Raw genomic sequence first — 23,464 nt, 5'->3', positions numbered from 1 at the left:
TCTTAGTTTGACTTGGTGTTGCTTGGCCATGAAAAATCACGTCATTCTTGATTTCATTATCTTTATCACAGCTAAATGTTTACTTACCCCTACTGGCCTATCTCATGGTCTTTTGAAATAAGATCTTCAGAGCCATATTAATTCATATTTCGTGCCCAAGATATTGGCAATACAGTTCAAGGTTTAAAAAAACATTTTTTGAAGAAATATGTATCATATTCCCTCAAGAGACCTAGAACATTACATAGAAATTGCATATATGCATCCCTATGCTGGTGATCCTGAAGCCTAGGGACAGTGGACTTATTTAAAAAGTAGGAAATGGTTGATATGGCTCATAATACCCTGCCACCTTCTTTTCAGCCTTGCAGAAGCAGTTTTCTCCTCACTTCCTCTTCTGGGGACTCTTTTGTCAGGCACATCAAATGGCTTCCTGCCTCAGGACCTTTGCACAACCAGTGTTCTTTAACACAAGGCTCTCCCCCCACTGCTGGTTCTTCAGGCTGTGTTGAAACACCACATTTTTAGAGAGGCCCCTCTAAGCCCCTTATCCAATGGTATCTCCCTATTATCCTGTCTCTTTTTCACCTATCTTTTACAACCATGGCACTTATCACAATTTGGCATTATTTTCCCTTCCTGTGCATAACTGGTATGACCTGCTTCACCAGCTTGGGGTAAAAATTAAGTCACAGTGCTTAAATCTTCAAGTCAGAACTGGCTCTGGTTCCATGAGCCAGATTTCCAGGAAGCTTACGCCCTTCCTGAGGTTAGGGGAGGTTCTTTTCCCATCAAGTTGTCCAATAACTTCAGGGGTTTACTTGCTTCAAAGGGGCCAGTCCTGACCCCAAACATCTTGTCAAGAGTACTGTGTATAAAGTAGATGACTAAGGAGAACGTGCTGAATAGCACAGGGAACTCTACTCAGTACTTGGTGGTGACCCAAAAGGGAAGGAAATCCAAAAAAGAGTGGATATATATAAACATAGTGGATTCAATTTGCTGTACAGTAGAAACTAACACAACATTGTAAAGCAGCTATGCTCTGCTAAAAATTTAAAAAAAAAAAAGAAAAAGAGTCAGTTGGAGCCTCTGAAGAGTTCAGTAATTGGCTCCCTTATTTTACTTTTATAAAGTAGTTGACTTATTTAAAAAAATTTTAAACTATTTACTTATTTAAAAACAAATAATTATTTATTTAATATAAATTATTTCATTGTGGCACGCAGGTTCCAGCAGGTTCAGTAGTTGTGGTGTGCAGGCTTAATTGCTTCTCGGACAGCATGTGGAAAGTTAGTTCCCCAGTCAGGGATTGAACCCGTGTCCCCTGCATTGCAAGGCAGATTCTTAACCCCTGGACCACCAGGGAAGTCCCTGGTTGTTATTTTAAAGGGCTGCGCTCCTTGTTGAGAGCTGACCCCATGCACCTTGAGGGGTCAGTGTCCACTGCTGCTGGTCCACCTCCATTGGCTGAGCTCACACTTTGGGGCACACCGCATGAGGGGGTGTCTGGTGTGACTCCGGGGCTCAACCCTGGCGTCCCACCCCTGCCCAATGGCCATGGTGTCCTGGTTCTATAACAGGCCCTACAGCCAGCATGGCTGCTTCAAGACACTGGAGAACGAGTTCAGGGGAGATCCCTGAGGACTCCAGCCGCCTGCAGTGTAGACAGCTTACACTCCAATGTCCCTTGTGGGATCCAGCTACTTTCCCTCCCTCTTTGCCTCTTTGTGGTCCTGCCCCCCACACACAAGCCACACCCTGGAAACATGTACTGATAATGCTTTCACCTCAGGGTCCGTGGCTGCAGGAGGGGACTTGAGACCCTCTTCCCCAAGATGAGTTCCCATCAGCACCCTTGAGATTTTCTCTGCTAGCTGATGGCTGAAACCATCTCATCCTCCAGCCGTACAATCTTCACCCACTATCAAGGTCTCCTTCCCCTTCATCCTAGGAAGGCCTGGCCCCTGAGTTGCCCTCGCCGGCTTGCCTGGAGGAGGAGGAGAGCAGCTGCAGTTAGGCACTCAGACATGGGCCTTCCATCCCCTTGCTCTAGAGTAAAGGTGTTGCTCACCTCCTGTGACCAAGAAGGGCCACTCAAGTGAGCCTTTCCAACACAAAGACAATTTATCCCTGAATAACTGAGGGTTTGTCTAGATAAAGACTGTGAGAAACTTTTAAATGGAAGCTCACTTTAGGTTTTTTAAAAAAAGACTCCATCATACTGCATGGCTGTCTCCAGTTTAAGCCTCAGAACCTCAGCTTCATCATGGCACATGGTGGGCAGACAGTCAGTTCTTACTGAATGATTGTATCACCAATTCCTGAAAAAATTCATGCCTATCAGTAAACCAGGGTTTGAGAACCAAAGGATGGGTACAGAATGATCTAATAATCCTGTTAAATGCTGCTGATTGGGGATTTTCCTGGTGACCCAGTGGTAATGACTCTGAGCTCCCAATGCAGGGGGCAGGGGTTTGATCCCCCTGCTCAGGGAACTAAGATACCACATGTGGCACAGCCTAAAGATAAATAAATGAATAAAAATAAAATAACAACGAAATGCCATCAAAAAATTAATAATAAAGAGAGCCAGAAATGCAAGTAGATACATAAGTAAACATTAAAAACGTTAAAAAAAAACTGATCATGGGTGGAAATGTCAGTGTCCATATACATGCAATTTTATTCACATTTTCTTCCTTTTAATTTCAAGAAGTGCAATTTTCTTTTCATTTGGAAACTTTCAAGAAGGATTTCAGACATTCAAAATAGTGTGAAAAAGAATGTTTAACACCAGGGAACCCAACACAGAATTTAAGAAATAAACCCGAACTAAAGTAGTTGCAGACACTTGGGTACCTCTCCTCCCTTCTCCCACCAGAGGTACCACTGTCCTAATTTAAAGAAACTTTCACAGCCCTAGAAGCCACAGACCAACACAGGTGTGATCTTGCCCCTCCTCCTCCGGCCACAAGTGATTAAATCAGGTGGACGCCCCACACACCTGGCCCAATCAGCTGCTGCGTCTCAAGAGTTCAGACTTGAAGGCCTGAGCTAGTGTGCTGTGATGAGCTACACGGACAGGTCTTGCTAGTTGCAGGACTTGGACTTACTTTGGGTGTGGCCACAGGAGTCTTGTGAGAGAAGGTAAGTGAATAGTGAACAGTGTGAAGGGATAAAAAGAGCGGATGTAGAGGGAAAGGAGCAGAAGGCTGAGGGGGAAGGGGAGACACAGGGAGGTAAAGAGAGTAAGTGGGGAGAGGGTGTGTCCAAGTAGAAACACTGCTAATTATCTTGTCTGCCGCTGTGCTCTGTCGTGTCTGACTCTCCGCAACCCTATGGACTGTAGCCTGCCAGGCTCCTCTGCCTATGGAATTTTCCAGGCAAGAATACTGGAGTGGGTTGCCATTTTCTTCTTCAGTGGTCTTCCCTACCCAGGGATCGAACATGAGTTTCTTGCATCTCCTGCACTGACAAGCAGATTCTTTAACACTGAGGCGCCTGGGAAGCCCTTTCTGCATCTATCTCTGCTCAAAAGACTCAGTTTACACCTGAATTTATTTTAAACTATTTTAACTTGGGTTTTTAGCAGACCAAATGTACTTTTCTATAATGTTATTCTATATTATATTAAGATATTATAATTCCTTTAGGGAATGATATCTGCTGTGAAAAAATGCCTAGTTTTTCATTATCCTCATTTTTATTGGTGTCATTTCTTTGTCCAGTTTGCTCTGATTATATATATATATATATTGCTTTGGCTCATTTTTACCCCTGTAATCCTCTCCCTATCCCTGCAGCATAATCATGGTATAAGTCTTAGGGATGTTTTCCTCTTACTCACCATTATTTGTTCATTCAGTCAATCATTTATTTATTCCACAAATAAAGTGTCTGCTATGGTAAGAATAACACAGTAATACAGACAGATTTAAAATAGTGAGCTGTGGAAGAAACTAAAGCAGGGAGGAGGATAGAGGATTGAACTGTCTAGGGTTTCAATTTAGCACTGGGGTGGCTGGGCTAGGATTCCTGAGGAGGTGACATTCTGCATAGATTTGAAGGATCCAGGGGACTGGTCTGGTATCGTGCAGAGCCCCAGTCCAGGAAGCAGGGGTGGTAGGTGCAAAGGCCCTGGGGCAGAGAATGAACTGGGGAGCAGGATGAAGGAGAATAAGCAATAAGACGTGGGGCCACAGTCAGTGCAGGGCCTCAGGGCCATTGTCAAGACTCACTGCCAGACATGGAGGCTTCTGGTGAGAGGAACGGCCCAGCCAGACGTCTGCTATAACAGGGTTACCCCAGCTGCTCTGTTGGCAGCTGTCTGAAGCAGAGCTGTTCTTCAGCCAGGAGGCACTGGGGCCTAGCGTGTGTTCTTGGGTATTTTCATAACGCCTTAGTGTGACGGAGGCAAGCATGCATGCAAGGTAACCTGGCAGGGGGCTATGATGACCATTCAGGTGAGAAGAGCAGGTGGCTTGGACCTGGGAGGGGACAGCAGAGGAGGTGAGAAAGGGTCAAATTCTGGAAACAGGTGAAGCATAGCCCTTTGCCAATGTTAAAAAATTGTCAGTGATCTACACGGGAAGTGTCATACGACATTGGTAGTTTAAACAATTCCTTTTATGAGAAGGAGGACCCAGGAGGCTGGCGTAGATCCTTTCCTCTGATGCTTCATCCCAAATTCCACCCCCATATTTCAACCAAGTCATTCTGTCCTCCATGCATCCCATTGGCTCGCCTTCGTAAGTCCATGGACCCATTGCCAGTGAGATGTGTTCTCGTTTTTGAGGCCTGCTTCCAAATGGTCCTCCTTCCTGTGTTCCAGCCTCTGGGATTCAGTTTCGGTTTTCAATACAAACCTATAGAATTTCCAGTATTACTTGGTAATTACCGCATGCTAATTACTGTTGAAATTTTTCTTTTCAGCAAACACCAAATGAACATGCCTTTCTGCTATCATGATTGCATTGCAAATCTAATTTAACAACCTGTGGAATAAACAAACATGGAGATAAATAGTACATTGTCAAGTGTTTTCAGCAAATTAGAAATTGGATCAAATCCTTGTAGGTGGCAATATTTAGTTTGGATTTGCTCTGTCTTCATGGCGCTTTAGTTACTATGATCCTGGGGAACTTTCTAGACAAAAAAAAAAAGAATGCTCCCTGTTTTCAAATTCATCGATCCATGTCTTATTAAAGGCTGTATTTATACATTTATCGTTGTTGTTGTTCAGTCACCCAGTTGTGTCCGACTCTGGGACTCCATGGACTGCAGCACACCAGGCCTCCCTGTCCCTCACCATCTCTGGAGTTTGCCCAAGTTCATGTTCATTGCACCAGTGATGCCATCCAGCCATCTCATCCTCTGATATCCTCTTCTTCTGCCCTCAATTTTTCCCAGCATCAGGGTCTTTTCCAATGAGTCGTCTGTTTGCATCAGATGACCAAAATACTGGAGCTTTAACTTCAGCATTCAGCAACATTTACATGTTTAATTGTCTGTAAATAAAGAATATGGTAAGGGAGAGCATTTGGGACAAGATGTGCTTCTATAAAAAAAAGAATCAGCTTGAAGCATTCAACTTAAATGAGGGTTAAGCACACAGATAATTGTGTTAAATGGTACTGAAATGTTTCGTTTTATTTTTAAATGTCATTTTGTTACTGCAAACTCAAAGTCCTCCTGTGAAGTACCTCATTAAGCAGAAAACAAGACCAGACGTGAATTAATGTTTTCCTCTGAGCATCTACACTTTCTCTATTCTGAGCTCTTCAAAATTCAAGGTGCTTCCTTTTTTGTTTTATTGATGTATAGTGGGTTTACAATGTTGTGTTAATTTAGGTGCACAGCCAAGTGATTCAGTCATTTACGTATGCATTCTTTTTCATACGCATATATTCTTTTTCAGATTCTCTTCCATGATAGGTCATTACCAAATATTAAGTATATTTCCCTGTGCTCTACCATAGGTTCCTATTGATTATCTATTATGTTTATATAGTAGTGTATATAAGTTGATTCAAGGTGCTTCTGAAGCATGTAACATTTAGATCTTTTTTTTAATGTCCACAAAATCAGTGAATTCTTTGCTATTTAGAATTTAACCTTTTGAAAGCAAGTGCTTCTGCTAGGTTTTACTTAACTGCATGAGACTTTTCTTGTACCATTTTTGACACATTTTCGATTGACTGTCATATATGAACGCACTCATGTTCTCTAGATTTTACCCAGCACCTTTTACCGAAGGTGAACTTTTCATGGTGAAGGACTCGACATAGAATGAGACTCCTACAAGATACTGTCTGTACATACGGCTTTTGGACTAACAGTTTCTGCTGTTTTATGGATAGTTCCTGACAAGGATTGGATTGACTTCCAGATACAGAGAAGAGAGATGCAGATATACACTCATTAACATTCACGGGTACTTTTTTCAGAGGAGTTATTCATTTAGATGATAATACAAAGACACTTTCTCTTTAATGGCCAAACTACACAGTAAAAGCAAGTGTTTAGAGAAAAGACACCCTAATGAACCATTTCCTGTAGTATCTTGTCGCTCACATGCTCACACGTATTCAGAAGCTCTTTCTTCTACCTACAGACTATCCAGGCTATTTTTATGGTTTCTGAACCCATCTGTTCCAACCTGTACTCGCTGCTATTTAGAATACAGATGTTAATTACCTCCTTAACATCTCCCTGCTCCTTGCTAGAAGCCTCGAATGCCCCCAAGCAGCTATGAGGTTCTCAACACCCAAACCTTGCTTCTGGTTTCTCAGAGCAGCCCAACTCGGACTCATCTCCCCACCAGCCCCGGTTAGAGGGACATGGATATGCCCTCCAGGCAGAAGTACAGACCTGATACTTCCTCTGTCTTCACTGAAGTCCCGACTAAGGCAGACCTTCTCGCTCTGAGTTGAATAAAATAATCCTAATTCTAAACATCTTAAACATCTCGTTAACAGGATGTGTCCAAACATGTCAGAGGCTCCTTCTCATCCCAGGTCTGTCCAGCTTGTTTGAAAACTACGGTTTCTCTCCATGCTGTGTAACACTGGCTGGGCTTGTTCCCACTACTGGGCCATCCATAGGTGAAGGCTGGTGCTTTATTATGGTTTGCTTTCATTCTTGGGCTCTATTATCTTTTCCCTCTGATTTTAAATTCCCTAAGGGGCCTAACGGGAGAAGACAATGGCACCCCACTCCAGTACTCTTGCCTGGAAAATCCCATGGACGGAGGAGCCTGGTAGGCTGCAGTCCATGGAGTCACTGGGAGTCGGACACGACTGAGCGACTTCACTTTCACTTTTCACTTTCATGCATTGGAGGAGGAAATGGCAACCCACTCCAGTGTTCTTGCCTGGAGAATCCCAGGGACGGCGGGGCCTGGTGGGCTGCTGTCTATGGGGTCGCACAGAGTCGGACACGACTGAAGCGACTTAGCAGCAAGGGGCCTAACATTGATTCTGTGATTCCTATTGGTTTGTCAACTGATTTCCTCCCCCTTTGTTTCTGTTGTAAGCTTCAGAAATGAATGAAATGATTGAAATGCATGCTATAATGAATGAAATGCAGCTTCCAATGGGCCTCTGAGAACACATAGAAACCCCACTTAGAATGAAAACATCCCTTTATTTATTTTTTTATTTTTGGTTGCATGTCACAGCATGTGGGACCTTAGTCCCACCAGGGGTTGAACCCATGCCTCCTGTGTTGAAAGGTAGTCTTAACCACTGGACCACTGGGGAAGTCCCCCAAACAACACTTTAAATGGATCATGGAGAATGACTCAGTTTTACCCTTTGAAAGTAACACATTTTAGTAGAAATTAAGTATTTGTCATTTGATGAGTCTTCTAGAACTTTGTGCTAATTATAATGCCTCATTTTATTACCAAAAGCTGTAGAAAGAAGAGTGCCTTACAGTTGCTAAGAGTGGAATTTTTTCATGTGAGTTCTTTAAATTTACGACTCTACTCATTCCTTGTAGTTGATAATTGAACGGGAAAGGAAATAAGTCAGAAAACAGAGGAAAAAGAAGAGAGCACAGTGCCAGGCAAGAATAGATTCTCAACAAATATTTGCTGAATAAATGAATGAAAAGGAGCCCTGAAAATTTAAAAACAGTCATGATGTAAGATCTCAGCTCCTGGGATGAAATTCAATTAAAAACATTCAGACTGTTGTGAGCATGAGTATGATTTTTGTCATGGGGAAAGCATGTGTTTCTTTTTTTTGAATAAAATTTTAGAGAAAGAAAAGGGGTGAAAAAAAGATGAATGCCAGGAGAAGTTGAATGAGGTGAACAGAAAATAAAGGTGAAGAAGAAAAACAGATGAGTTTGGTAAAAGGAAAACAAACAGAAATGTGAGCACATTTCTGTTTTTCTTTTCTTTTTTTCAGAGATAAATCTCCCACCTTTATTCTTCAAACTTGAGATCAGACATCTGATCTCAAGATGTCTGATCAAACAGATACTATTTAGTAGTGATAAATACAGGCTTCCCTCAGATGGTAAAGAATCCACCTGCAATGCAGGAGACCTGGGTTCAGTCTCTGGGTTGGGAAGATCCCCTGGAGGAGGGCAGGGCAACCCACTCCAGTATTCTTGCCCGGATATTTTTAATATTACAATGAGCAAATAATTATGGAGGAGTTACTATAGCTGGGTCACTTTTTTTTTTTATCTGTTTCTTTTTTTTAATTAAACAATTTTTTTACTGGAGTATATTTGCTTGTGTTGTGTTAGTTTCTGCTGTACTACTGTTTTTCTTTCTTCTTACTCCCTTTCCTTCCTTCTAGTATTTATACTCAGAATTCCAAAAGGAGATTTAAGAATAATTTGGAAATACGTTAAGACAACACCAGGTGGCAAGTAGCAATTTAATTCTCCTTGCCAACAGAGCTAAAGACTTAGCGTGCTTTTTATTATTAATAGCAGAGCCAGGTGGGAGGGAAAGGGGAGGGAGGAAGGAAAAAGCCATTTAATGTGCGGTGATGAAGGCGGCATGGAGTTGATAGGACCCAGATAAGAAATCTCTCAATGCATGCATGAATTCTCCTTTTCATTCTGCCGCCTGCTAGAAAATTGGGTGAACAGGCATTTAAGACTTTTTTTTTTTTCCTGCAGCAAATATTTGCATGGGAGCCTTGCATTGACACTGTGTGCTTTGGATTTCAGGGAGCAGGCTGATGCCTCTTGGGGCATGTAAGTACAGAAGGCAGGGCCACACCCCTGAGAAGGTAGTTGGTTTCAGAGGCAGTTCCAAGAGTCCTATTTGCCCAAACTGAGTCAAGTGTGGTACTCGTCACTTTGAAAAATAGGATAGGGGTCTCCTTTGAAGTCTTCCACGTGATTATGTCCTATTTGGTTTTTATCTGATAGAACACTGGATTTTCTGGGCCCCTAAACATATACTATTTCAGTTCAGTTCAGTCACTCAGTTGTGTCCAACTCTTTGCGACCCCATGAACTGCAGCATGCCAGGCCTCCCTGTCCATCACCAACTCCTCGAGCCCACCCAAACTCATGTCCATTGAGTTGGTGATGCCATCCAACCATCTCATCCTCCGTCGTCCCCTTCTCCTCCTGCCCTCAATCTTTCCCAGCATCAGGATCTTTTCAAATGAGTCAGCTCTTCACATCAGGTGGCCAAAGTATTGGAGTTTCAGCTTCAGCATCAGTCCTTCCAATGAACACCCAGGACTGATCTCCTTTAGGATGGACTGGTTGGATCTCCTTGTACTCCAAGGGACTTTCAAGAGTCTTCTCCAACATCACAGTTCAAAAGCATCAGTTCTTCAGGACTCGGCTTTCTTTATAGTCCAACTCCCACATCCATACATGACTACTGGAAAAATCATAGCCTTGACTAGATGGACCTTTGTTGGCAGAGTAATGTCTCTGCTTTTTACTATGCTGTCTAGGTTGGTCATAACTTTCCTTCCAAGGAGTAAGTGTCTTTTAATTTCATGGCTGAAATCACCATCTGCAGTGATTTTGGAGCCCCCCAAAATAAAGTCAGCCACTGTTTCCACTGTTTCCCCATTTATTTCCCATGAAGTGATGGGGCCAGATGCCATGATCTTAGTTTTCTGAATGTACTATACTACTATATACTATTTAGTAGTGATAAATATGGGCTTCCCTGGTGGCTCAAATGGTAAAGAATCCACCTGCAATGTGGGAGACCTGGGTTCGACCCCTGGGTTGGGAAGATCCCCTGGAGAAGGGCATGGCAACCCACTCCAGTATTCTTGCCTGGAAAATCCCCATGGACAGAGGAGCCTGGCGGGCTACAGTCCATGGAGGTCGCAAAGAGTTGGACACGACTGAGCAACTAAGCACAGCACACAGTGATAAATATATGCCATTTAACATAAATTAGTAGATCCGGCCATTGTTATTGCTGTTATTTCATCTTCTGTACCTGGCAGCATTTTCAGCTCCTCTCGCTGCAGAGGTCGCTGAAGTTCTGTCTTCATTCTGGCTGGGAGAGTGGGAGAAACCCAAATCCAGTCTACTGACCTGAATCAGAAGGAAAGAAGGTTTTCTTTCTCTTTCTCTCATTTTTTTTTCATTTTTGAGTCCCATGCTTCTTTTTTGTGAGGTTCAGTAGGTACGAATGGAAGAAGCAGGGAGTGAGCTCTGTTCTCCAAGGGAGCTGAACAGAAAGAAAACCTCGTGCGGATGCATCGAGGTCCATGTCAAGAGCTTTTTGGATAGCGGGCCCTTGGTGCCCTGTCTGACCAGACTCTCATCATGGAGCAGGAAGTGGTGCTCCAGGGCAGCTGGACACACCCAGAGAGGCTGGCTGTGCTTTCCCTCTGCCCCATGGACAAAAGGGCTGTATGGATATGGTGGTGGGAGGGCACTCTCGAGTGGGGGACTGCCTGTCTTGCCATGGGTTTGTGGGCAGCAGCCTTGTCAGGCTTTAGAATTTGAGTGCAGATCTCACACTATTCGGAGTTTCCTTTTTAAAAAAGCAATGCTGTGAGAGACAACATTAAGACTGTAAATGTAGCTCTCAATAGAGAATTTTTGAGTTCTTTCCCTTTTTGGGGAGTGGGGGAGGTACAGGGTTAAGTTCCAGGGCCCTAACTGGGGGTCAGACTGGGGGTTTGTTCAGTTTACTTGTCTGTAAATGGGGTTGTCATGATGATTGCAAGAACTGAGTTAATGCGTTTTTAAAGCACTTAAAATGCTTCTCTCACAGTCAGCCTCAGATGCACTTTAATGTTAATCTATTATTACCACTTATGTTCACTTGCCATGAGGTTTAAACCTTCTTTCAACGGCAGGTCTTGCAACACTCTGTGGAGGACAGCCCACAGCTAGAAAGCGCTCCACATTTCCCTAGAGATTTGTTTTCAAGACCCCATATTTATTTCTCTAAAACTCTAAAATAGCAGGAACTTTTGCATTTTATTGAGTTAGCCCAGAGGTCTAGATTCACACTGTAGGACAACCTTCCAAGGTTCTATGTAGCTAGCCCTTCTTGTCAGATGCCCAAGGACCTGCTCCTCCCACACAAAGCCAAGCAGAGAATGAAGGTAGCTTCAGATAGGTCAAGTTAGTGAGATTTATCTGGGAACTTGTTTCAAAGCCCTGGGAACCTGCCTTTTATAAAGAACTATTTTCTACTTTCCCAGAATACAAAGTCTTGGAACTGTGAATTATCCACAAAGAAAAGAAAAGCAAAAACTCCAGCTTCCAGGTTAGATGGCATCAGTGACTCAATGGACATGAATTTGAGCAAACTCCTGGAGATAGTAAAGAACAGAGAAGCCTGGTGTGCTGCAGTCCATGGGGTCGCAAAGAGTCAGACATGCCTTAGAGACTGAATAGCAACATGTATTTGTTGAGAAATTATTATGTTCTTTGCTAGGGGTTGTATATCCAAAGATGAACAAGTTCCTTAACTTTGAGGAGCTTAAAGTTAGGGATAGAAGCATGCTCAGTGGCTCAATCATGTCCAACTCTTTGAGACCCCTGGGACTGTAGCCCACCAGGCTCCTCTGTCCATGGAATTTTCCAGGTAAGAACACTCAAATGGGTTGCCATTTCCTACTCAAGGGGGTCTTCCTGACCCAGAGATCAAATCTTAGTCTTCTGCACTGCAGACACATTTTTTACCACTCTGCCACCTGGGAAACCCCAGGTATGAATGTAAGAACAAGGTGATATGAGCGGGTGATATTATTACTTGGAGGAGAAGTAGGGGTTTGTCAAGATGAAAATGGGAGAAAAGGCCATTCTAGAGAGATGCTGTATAGCATGTGCAAAAGGTTAACAGTCAGCCAAGACCGCGGATTACTGATCAGATGAGTGAGAAGGCTGGAGTGACCAGGGCACAGTACCCTTCTCTCTCTGCTGAGCAGGTACCCACACCAGCCACACTGCTCAGAGCTCAGCAAAAGATGAGAGCAGCGATCACCCATAACTCTGATGCTCAGACGGGGAGCAGGGCACTAATTCATTTCCAAGAGGGACCACCAAGCTTATGAGGCTCCAGAAACTTGTGAAATGATTCACCTGAGCAGAGGTCATGGTATAACCCCTGACAGCTGTGGGGGGAGGGTGAGCTTGAGGGGACTGGTTTGCAGAAGCCAGGGCAGCACAGGCACTCCAGCGGCTGAGAGGTGCAAGCTCAGGGCTCATGAAGCGCCTTTGATGACTTTTCTGAGGTGTTGCATTCTGCCTTTCCCTGCAGGTGCGGGTGAGCTGGTAGACTGTCTGCACACCTTTGCAGTGTGGAGAACATTCCGGAAGGAAAGGAGCCAAGACAGGAGTTGATGTTTAGTTAGGAGGCTGGAGCGGTGCTTCTGGGGACCCTAAGGTCTGAAGGAAGATGGTGCTGGTGGTGACAGGAGGGGTCAGTAGAACCTGGAGCTGTCTCTGGACTAGAAATGGCAGGATGTTGAGATGCTGGATGAAGCAAGGAAGGAGGATGATGCTCAGGTTGGAGTCGTCCTGTGGTCGCAGGGGTCTGGGTGTAGAGCAGTGAGCGCTCTCTCAGCAGGGCTGAGCTGACCCTTCACTGGGTTTGTGCCACTGACACTTACAGCAGCCCCTGGAGGGGAGGATCCCCGGGTGAGAGGAGGGCCGGGATGCAGAAGGGTGGGGTGGCTGCCCACATTTACACAGGAGGCTGAGCTGCATATGACACCCACGTCTGCCCATCTCCTCCCTTCGCCACCGTGTATGTTTGCTGCCTTTCCAGAAGTAGGAGGTGTGGCCTCAGTGTGAAAGTCTGAAGTGTTCCAGCATTTTGGAGAACAGGGTGGGCCGATCCCCCCATCTAGGGGACAGAAACGGGCCAGGAAAGGAGGGGATGTGAGCATCCAGCCCACACTGTCCTAGGGGGCTGGTACAGGAGCACTGAATCAAGCAGATAGTAAAAATGAAAGGTCTATTTCCAGGAGGGCTGCTTAGGGGGCTGTGCAGCAGGGGTTGGGGGGCAGAACGCACTGGCCACCTTGGGAGGACTGGAGGCCTGAGGCTCGGGGAGGATATGTGGGTTGCGCAGCCCTTATCAGGGTGTTTGGAGATGCAGGATTCACCGGGGATGGCTTCAGGGACCAGGCAGAGGAAAATGAGGTCTCCTTTGTAGCAGCCAAGAGGGTTCAGTTCTCAAACAGACCAATGACACTCCTAGGGCTTCTGTGAACCACTGGGACTTCTGTCCACCAGAGCTGGTTCTTAAATTCTGCCAGTGGACAAGGTCACGGACATACACTTTGTTACCGTGACCCTATTTCCCCCTCGGGCAAGTACACGCAGCTCAGTCCATGCAATAAATAATAACAATGACAGCAACACCTGCCCATTTGCCTGCCCCAGGCGTGGCACTAAGCGTTTACATGCACAGTCTTACTTAACCCCAAAATAATACACAGAAGTTAGTGCCAGTGCTTCCCACCTTACACATGACGGAATGGGACAAGAGCTATTCCTGTGTCTGTCCTAAGTTAAAAGCTTAGGAACCAAGGATCCTTCAAGCTTACTGTGAACATCACCCTTTTCTTACTCAATTAAAAAGCCCAGTCTCAGGACTTCCCTGGCAGTCCAGTGGTTAGGACTCTGAGCTTCCAGTGCAGAGAGCGTGGGTTTGATCCCTGGCTGGGGACCTAAGAGCCCACATGCCTTGGGGCCAAAAAACCCCCTAAAACATACAACAGAAGCAATATTGTAATGAATTCAATACAGACTTTTAAAAACGGTCCACATCAAAAGTCCTAAAATGATGAAAATAAAAAACCAAAAAAGTCCAGTCTGTATGCCTCTTACACAAATCCTCAAGCCCAAGTGTTCTCTTTTTCTTCTTCAAGTTTGTTTTCTCAGCTGACTAGATTGTGGGCGAAGTGACATCACCATCTGATCAGCATCTAAAAACATTTCAGCTACGTTAAAAAAAATAGAGATCTCGAACGTGCTCCCTTAATTACATTTGACCATTTGAGCAGCTGCGTGGAAACCCCGGGTAGCCGGCCTGTTCTGCAATTTGTTTTGAAAACAAGCTTTTCAGTCTCTCGGCTGCGAGGATCCTGTGTAAAGGGTGTACACTGTGAATCACAGTTTCAAAGGAAGACGACAAACACAGATCTCAGCCAAGTAATTTGTAAAACTGGATTGCTGACAGAAATTCAGGAAGCAGCAGAAAACAACCAAGCACAAAGACACAGTCAAGAGGCTGGATGTGACCTGAAGGAATCACGGGAAGAAGCACCGGGGTGAAGGAAAGACGAGGAGCAGAGACCCCGAGGGGCTGAGAACACGTGGTCTGAATGCAGGATGCCCTGAATGTTTGGGACCTGAGCTGCCTTCAGCTGTTCCTAACGTGCATTTAGTTCCCCGAGGGAACAGGGAACGGACTGTTTCTTCAGTTAGATTCACAGCTTTCATTGTCATCATGAACTCAATCAGTCCAAATCTCTTTAATGATTACTTCATGGATTCTGTAGTCTTTTTCTCTAATAATAACAATAACAAAATAAAAATAAGTAACACTTATTGAGCTTTCTACCTTCAACAAGTATCAGAGAGACTTTCCTGGTGGTCCAGTGGTTAGGACTCTGAACTTCCAATGCAGGGGACTCAGGTTCAATCCCTGGTCAGGGAACTAAGATCCCACATGCCATGTGACATGGACAAAAATAAAAAAAATAAAAGGTCATTTGGATTCAGCCAAAAAATAAACAAACAGGAAAACCACAACAAGTGTCAGAGTCCACTGGGGACTGAGTGGGTGGATAAACAAACCCCCGTGCAGGTCGGCAGGTAGTACTCTCGGGACTTCACTGGTTCATTTAAACTTCGTCACTATTCTATTCAGAAGCTATTCGTGAGGCTTTCTATTTTACAGATGAGCTAACTGAGTTCCAGAGAGGTGACTTAAGATTGTCCAAGGTTACACGGCTACAGGGGCAGAGGCAGAATCGGACTCAGGCAATCCCACCCCAGAGTCCCCTTCTCCATACTACTGGTCTTCAAGCTTCATTCACTCACTCTTAGTTTAAACCTCTCCATTTGACTAGACTTCTGAGATAATACAAACATGAAGCCTGAGTCATATGAAATGTGCAGAAAAATGCACCATGAAATTGTCAGATCCCAAAGTCCATTGCTCCCCTACACAGTAAACTAGAAGAATCTCTTCCATGAGAAAGCAGTTCATCTCCTACTTTTATTTTTCAAACAAATATCAGTTAACTTGGTTGAATATTTATGTCTCACATTATGACTCTTCAGCAGTTTTTTCTTTTTGTAATTGTAGAAAATTCTTTCTTTGTAAATGTAGACACTTTGGAAAAACACAAACCTTTTTCTTACCAGATAATTTTCATAAGACTAGTTTTCTCAAGTTTCCTTGTTAAAAACATTAGATTTTTATCTTTGATTTATTTTATACTCCTTTGATTGGGTCTGAAAATATTTAAGTGGATATAGACCTCAAAGTTTCTAATCCAGATCTCTATATTTTTAGTTTTTATTGGGAAAACCATGTTCCTTTTCTGCATTTCCCCAGTTAATTTAACAGATCATGCCCTCCTCCAAAGACCATTTCCAAATATCTGCTGAGATCTCTTCTCCTCCACATCCTCAGGGTCCTCCCAAGGGCCACCCCACCACTTCCCAAAAGCATATATTTACTGACCTGATTCATTTCCTGCCATCACCTTTCAGCTTTTCTTAGGGAGCTTTTTGATCATTGAAAAGAAATACCTTCAAAGATGTATTACCTCAATAGAGTTTATATGATAAAACCATAATGTACAAAATTTATATTGAAGTGATACAGTTAAGTTTTAAAAGGAGACCATGGTAATGAGGTGACAAAAATATTGTTCATTTATTTTCCAAAATTCCTTGGAAAAATGAATCTACATGGTTACACTTGAAGGATATTGTACTTTGCAATCACATAATAAAGCCCTGACTACATTGACATCACTCTGAAAAACTGGTGATGATAAAAGCTAAGGATATGGTTCCATTATATAGGATAAAGCAAGTTTCATTTACCTGTCTGTGTATATTGCTTGTTTTTAATTAATTTAAGGTGTTTTTTTCCTTTGTAGCCTTCAGATAGAGACACCATCTGCCACCATATAGACTCTAAAGAATCTGGATAGGGAAATATTCTCATTCTTCCCTTTTTTCTAACCCTTTAATCCAACAAATCTCAGGGCTTTCTGATTATAACTACGAAGTATTTTTCGTCTTTGTCCGCCACATGAAGAGTAGAAAGGAAGAAATAAACCTCTTATTATTTATTGATGATATGCTTGTCTGCATAGAAAACCCAAAAGAATATATGGAAAAATTATGAAAACCAATAAGAGTTTGGCTAGGCTGTTGAATACAAAATCAACACACTAATGCCAATTGCCTTTTTATATACCACCGAAAGTAAAAAGTATAATTTTGAAAAAACAAAAACAATGACAGTAGCAGCAAAAGTATGAAGGAGCAAGGGAGAAATCTTACAAAATGAGTAAGCTCTTTAGGAAAACATTTTAGACCGTTGTGGACTGACAGTAAAGAAGGGCAAAGTAAGTGGAAAGATGGATTATATTCATAGATGGAAAGAGTCAATATCAAGTATTCCTATAATGGTCATTTTAAATCAAGGTCCCAAAGGTTCTGCCCCATCCCTCCCTACTGGAAACTCGACAAAATGATTCAAAAATGAATAAAGAAGAGAAAAGCATGAAGAATGGTTAAGAGACTCCTGAAAATGTGTCTTGACTAGTTACATAAGACCCATCATATGGCAGCAATGACTGTTGGTATTGGCACAAAGCTAGACAGACAAATGGACTGCTGTTGCTGCTGCTAAGTCGCTTCAGTCATGTTCGACTCTGTGCGACCCCATAGACGGCAGCCCACCAGGCTCCCCCGTCCCTGGGATTCTCCAGGCAAGAACACTGGAGTGGGTTGCCATTTCCTTCTCCAGACAAATGGACAGACTAATGCAAATATGGAAGCTCTATTTATGACTGGAGAGGCATCAAAGATTCGTGAAAAAAAGAGTGGACAATTCAGCAAATGCTATTGATCCAAACAATGGCTATCCATATAGAAAAACATGAAGTTGGATTGCTTCCTCTCACATTAAAAATCCATTCTATGTGAATTTAAAGACAAAATCAAAAGGCAAAACTATGACAAAATTTAAAAGACAATTAGGAGAATATATAAGCTTGAAGTAGGTACAGATTTTTAAAATAAGATGCAAAAAACAAACTGTGAAGGAAAACAAAGATAAGTTGAACTATGTTAAAAATAAAAATGCTCATTATAAGACAACTTATGAGAGTTAAAAAGAAAGTAACAACCTGGAGTAGGGCATTTGCAATACATACCACCGACAAAGGATCAATATACAAATTAATAAAACAAGTAGGTACAAAAATAAGACAGACCACCCGATAGGGAAACAGACAGAGGCATGAAAATGTACCTCATAGAAAAGGCAACACGAATGGTCCACAAATACATGAAAAGGTGCACAGTCTCATACAGCAATCAAGGTAAGGAAAATTAAGGGCACCAATTAGATACGATTTCACACTCACCCCCAAGTTAAAAAGTCTAACAATCCTACATACTGGAGAAGATGTAGAGACATGGAAATTTCCACTTGGGAAACAAATTTGGCCATGACTAGTGAAGCCAACATGTGCGGGACCTACAGCCAAGACACCCAACTCCTGAGAAATATATCCTAGATAGTGCTCACAAAGAATCTGGACCAAACTGGGCAAATCCAGGGCAGCTGTGCCTGTGGAGGGGAAGGCAGGGGAGGGAGAACTCTGGGTGATTTTCAGGTTTAGGGCTGGAGCTGATGGCAGTGCCACTTACTGAGATTTGGAAGCCTAGAAGAGTGGGGTGGGTATCCAGGGTCCTTTTTAGATTGCAGATGCCTTTTCTGCATCCAGGATGTAGTATCTTATGAGCAGATGGGAAAAGGAGTCTGGGAATCAGAGGAGAGCTGGGGGCTGGGTTCCTATGCTCATCCTTCTGTCCTCCCATCTGTTTGTCTTTCCATCAGAATCAAGATCATGAATGCTATTTAAGCCCATGGACTGGATGGGATATCTAGGCAGCCAAGAGAAATGGAGAAGATATTGGGACTGAACCTTGCTGTGCTCCACCATTTAATGATTCTTCAGACTTGAGATATCCAGCCAAGGTCACGGAAAAGGAGTGGCCAGAACGGCAGGAAAAAAGATCAAAGTGTGTGATATCCTGGAAGCTCCCGAAAGAAGTGCTTCCAGAGGAAGGGACAGTGCCAAGTACAAGGGTCAAGTAAGAAAAGACCGTTGGACGCGGAAACAAGGAAGGTGTGTGCGACCTTGAGGGATCTCAGTGGAATTGTGGAGACAGGAACATGATTCAAGTGGATTTAAGAGAAAATGGGAATGAGAGTGTGGGTGGCTGAACCAAGTCAGTCCTTTACAAACTCATGCTCTGAAGAACAGCAGAGAAATGGAAGTCCTTTCTGGGAGATGTGGGGACAAAGGAAGGTGTTGGGGTTTTTGTTTTTTGTTCAGGATATGAGTTTCTGGAACTTGTTTGTATGCTAATGGGAATGATTTAACAACAGAGGGAAATTCTGATAAAAAATTTGGGGAACCAACGCTCTCAAGGCAAGAGGATTACATAAGGAACATAGAATTCAGATTATTGTCAACATGCGTGTTACTAAAAATGTATTTTGAAAAAAAATCATTCTCCCTAACTCTATAAAATAGACTATAAAATACATATTAATGATAACAATAATGACAATGTAAGGTAAGCACCATGTTTATCAAGTACCTTCTGTAAGTCAGAGACTCTGCTGCTTTAGTCACTGTATTACTCTGACAACACACAGATGAAAAATTTATTAAGATTTTTTTTCTTGATGTGGACCATTTTTTAAAAGTCTTTATTGAATTTGTTATGATATTGCTTCTGGGTTTCTTTTTTTTTTTTTGCTTTTGTTTTATGTTTTGGTCGTGAGGCATGTGGGATCTTAGCTCTCCAATCAGGGGTCAAACCCACACCCCCTACATTGGAAGATGAAGTCTTAACCACTGGGCCACCAGGGAAGTCCCCAAATTTATACATTTATTTTTTGAAATGTTTACAAATGAAGAAGTTGAGAATCAGAGCATTTCATGGGCTGGCAGTGAATAAGTGACAGATAGGTGATGAATAGATGGCCGGTCTAGGATCCAAATCCAGACTCTTGGTTAATGCCTAGGTGCTCTGACTGCCCAGTGATGTTCAGATCTGGGTCTGGCAAGCCCCTCCACCTCCCTCCACCCTGTGCTTCTGCAAACCCCATAGGCCCTGGGCTGTTGCTCCCATAGAGCAAGATGTATCACGATTGGGAACCTGTCTCACTGTTTTGTTTAGAACATTTTTTCCCATTTGAAATGGTGATGTTATCTCTCCCATGACTGAAATGGTTACCACCGTTAATGCAAGAGCTATTTTCACATACAAGCTATTGCCTGAAAACAAAAAGTCCCATGAGAATAAATACGACCTGTTCAGGACAAGTTCTAGGAAGTTGTGTTTAAGCTTATTTGTACTTTCCAAAGTCTCCTTATTTCCAGTTCATAGATAAATGTGCATCTTTGTATGGCAATCTTCTGGAGATCAGGACATGTGTTTTTCACTGTTTTTATATTTCCTTTATCGTTCTCTAAGAGCTTGGTATTCTGGAGAGGTGTTCAATAGTGGAGATGCTGTCTGGTTGATGGCAAGTGTGTGTGGAAATCTCAGACTTAATGAGTTTCCTCCTATCTAGGTCATGAAGAACTCCAGGGAATGAGAACCTTATTGGATTGGATCCATGATTGAACAAGTTTTTAACATCAACCTGGGGAATGATCGATTGATTGCTAAACTTTGAAAAAAAAATTTTTTTTTTGGTGCATGTATGCCATAGAAGAAGCCCTCATTATCTTAGCATAAAAAACCAATACAATGGAATCCACTTCTAATGTGGAACAAAATTTTCATATTAGTTAAATTAAAAAAAATTATTGGGGTTAGTAGATTTACAGTGTAGTATTAGTTTCAGGTGCACAGCAAAATTAATGTGTTATATCTACTCTTATTTATATTCTTTTCACACATAAGCCTCATATTAATTAAATTTTTTAGATTTTTTTTTGATTGGGATTTATCTAGAAAATGAAACTAGATAGCAAAAAACCTAAATTTTAAAAAACGTGTATTAAGAAGGTTTAGATTAGGTCACATTATAATATGAACTATGTCTTTTTAAAAAAATAATGCTATTTATCTATGTATTTTTGCCTGTGTTGGGTTTTCGTTGCTGCTTGCGCTTTCTCTAGTTTTGGTGAGCCAGGGCTACTCTTTGGTTGCAGAGTTTGGGCTTTTCATTGCAGTGGCTTCTCTTGTGGAGCATGGGCTTTAGCCTGTAAGGGCTTCAGTAGTTGCGGCTCATGGGCTCAAGATCACAGGCTCAATAGTCGTGGGGCATGGGCTTAGTTGTTCCGTGGCATGTGGAATCTTCCTGGATCAGGGATCGAACCTGTGTCGCTCCTGCATTGGCAGGCAGATTCTTTACCACTGAGCCACCAGGGAAGCCCTGAACTAAGTCTCAGAATAGACTCAAAGGAAATTAATCTGAGGAGAGAGAGAACCTTTCTGACATAATCGTATAATCCTCTGCTGATTTTACACTCTGACCATGGAAAGAACTGTTTCTACAAAAATGTGCCCCAGTTTCATCAGTTTTCCTAAGGGCCTTTCTTAATCCTTTGATATTCAAATCATTCTTTTTCTGAAGCCTCATCTTCATTACCCTCGTGGACCCTCTTCCGTCTTCAACAGTCCAACCCGGGTGGAACTTCCCTGGTCCACAGCGTTGCCTGTGATGAGGACGGTTGTCCATATTGTTTCCATGAAAACCCAGCTATTTTATGAGATTACAGTTTTGCTCTGTGCCCATCTAAACCAGATGTTTATAACCTCAGACCATCAGATCCTAATGACTTATGACTTGGTGACCTAGATGGCAATGGAGATGTGGTCATGGAGCAGAAAGAGACATCATCATGGTTGTGCATGGAGCTCCATTAGTGGCTCATTTTGGTTGTTGTTTCTCTACGTTATGTGAGTTTGGAGTTTAGAGAAAAATATTTGCCCATCCCAACTTGAAGTGGTGGGATGGAGGGAGAGGGGGGAAGACAGAAAAAGACGCTTCCCAGGCGGCACAAGTGGTAAAGAATTCACTTGCCAATGCAGGAGATATAAGAGATGTAGGTTTAATCCCTGGGTTGGGAAGATCCCCTAGAGAAGGAAAAAATGCAGCCCACTCCAGTATTCTTGCTTGGGAAATCCCATGGGCAGAGGAGCCTGGTGGGCTACAATCCATGGGGTCGCAAAGAGCCGGACATGATTGATCGCTCACACATACAGAAGAGAATTCGCTTTTAACTGCCTTTCTCACTTCATCCCATTCAGCTCTCTCGATGTTCTATATTTCTCTGGAATCACATCCTTCCTCCTGTTTCAACCCCAAGTCTGTTAGCCACAGTTACTAATGTTTCCTACCACCCACTCTTTTCCCCAACCCCAAGCACTGGGGGAGAGAGCCTAGAAGGGCCTGGAAGATAAAAGTGCTTCTCCAAGAGACAGGGCCCCTTAAACAATGAGGACATGGATTTAGGCCCTGAGAAAAGGTAGGAGGATTGCACCTTTAGTCCCCATCCCATAATTTAAATTCTCAGCACACCCCAGGGACCAAGGCGTAGCTCCCTGCAGCAGCTGCTCTAATTACAGCCCTTCGGGGAATGTCGTCATGCTCCGTCCAACCTCCCTCTCCACCACCCCACCCTCCGAATCACTGCTGCCCAGCCCAGGCCCAGAGCCACCACTTCCAATGCTCTGCCAAGGTCTAAACCAATGTTAGATGACCATCCTTTCAAGAAGCACTGTCTTAAACCACTGTCTTATGTCTGTAGATTACATGCTATCCAGAGTACAGCAATCTCCATTAATGAGATGAATCTACTTGTACTAATGTGAAAAGCTGCCCGAGATATATTAAGTCAACAAAAATGTGCAAAACTGTATCTATAATAAAACATTTTGCTAAATTATTGGTATTGACATATATATTAGTTCGTGGAACTGGACATTAAAATGGAAGATTCAATGACATCAACACTGTAGGTAGGATAGATGTCAGATACCATGCAGAGCATGACACAGGTCACCCTGGAGGAATCTTCAAAGTAAATACAGAGAACTAGTTCTGGGCCCATTGAATCCTGGTGCCTATTTTGAGAATATAAGCGAGTGGAGATGGGGGGCTTTGGGAGAAAGTGAATTTGAAGAGTTCTGCTACCGAGGCCAGGAACAGGGAAGTGCTGGAGCCCCTTGAGGATGGGCTCCTCCAGACCCTTGCAGAGCTGGGTTTGCGTCCCTCAGAGTTGGGGGACCTCACGGATTGGTGCCTGATTCATGCCCGACAAAGCAAAAGCGGCTTGTGGCAGGGCGAAGAGCAGAGGGCTGTTGGTGCAAAGTGACCACGCTCCCATAGATCTGTGTGTATGGAGATGTAACGCATGGCTGTTTCTTGCAGATCCTGGTGAGAGAGCCAGTCTGCTGTCACTTAAAGTCCATTAAAGTCCAAAAGGAGGGGTGGGAAGGGCCAGGGCCTCCATCACAGAGAGTCTGAGCCAGGAGTGGATACTGAGACCTGAACTGGGCAGGATCCAGTCGAAGCAGAGGCATCCTCTAGGCCTGAGGGCCTAGCAGGGGACCCACAAGGTGACCCTGAAACACCCCGGAAAGGAGGTGTTGACTCAAAGCATTTCTTCCGCCCAGTGCAGTAGCCAGCAGCCGAGCGGGGAGGTCCGCGTCTCCCATCACTTGTGTTCCCCACCCTCGGCTTGGCCAAGCCAGCAAGTGG

General features: G+C 43.3%; 2 long non-coding RNA genes across 8 annotated transcripts in view; one reads left to right on the top strand and one right to left on the bottom strand.

Annotated features, from left to right (window-relative positions):
• Nucleotides 1-2,670: 2,670 nt before the first annotated feature.
• Nucleotides 2,671-23,464, bottom strand: part of LOC147361117 (uncharacterized) — a 29,453-nt gene continuing 8,659 nt past the window's right edge. The window contains exon 2 of the long non-coding RNA XR_015139776.1: nucleotides 2,671-5,510. This is a non-coding gene — a long non-coding RNA (uncharacterized LOC147361117). The remainder of the gene's footprint in view (nucleotides 5,511-23,464) is intronic.
• Nucleotides 3,012-22,581, top strand: LOC147361118 (uncharacterized). 7 transcript variants are annotated; one of them, XR_015139770.1, is made up of 6 exons: nucleotides 3,012-3,150; nucleotides 4,936-7,964; nucleotides 9,145-9,222; nucleotides 11,667-11,731; nucleotides 12,728-12,975; nucleotides 18,572-22,581. It is a non-coding gene; the product is annotated as an uncharacterized LOC147361118 (long non-coding RNA). The 7 variants fall into 7 exon arrangements; XR_015139772.1 differs by lacking the exon at nucleotides 4,936-7,964 and having other exon boundaries at nucleotides 3,018-3,150; nucleotides 12,728-12,853; XR_015139769.1 differs by lacking the exon at nucleotides 4,936-7,964 and having other exon boundaries at nucleotides 3,018-3,150; nucleotides 12,728-12,889.

Source organism: Bos grunniens, chromosome 13 (genome assembly GCF_055505025.1).
Source record: "Bos grunniens cultivar Pamir isolate PY7600 chromosome 13, Bosgru_T2T1.0, whole genome shotgun sequence".
Taxonomy (NCBI): Eukaryota; Metazoa; Chordata; class Mammalia; order Artiodactyla; family Bovidae; genus Bos; species Bos grunniens.
The sequence above is the reverse complement of the archived record's forward strand: the minus strand, read 5'-3'. Positions and strand labels throughout refer to the sequence as shown.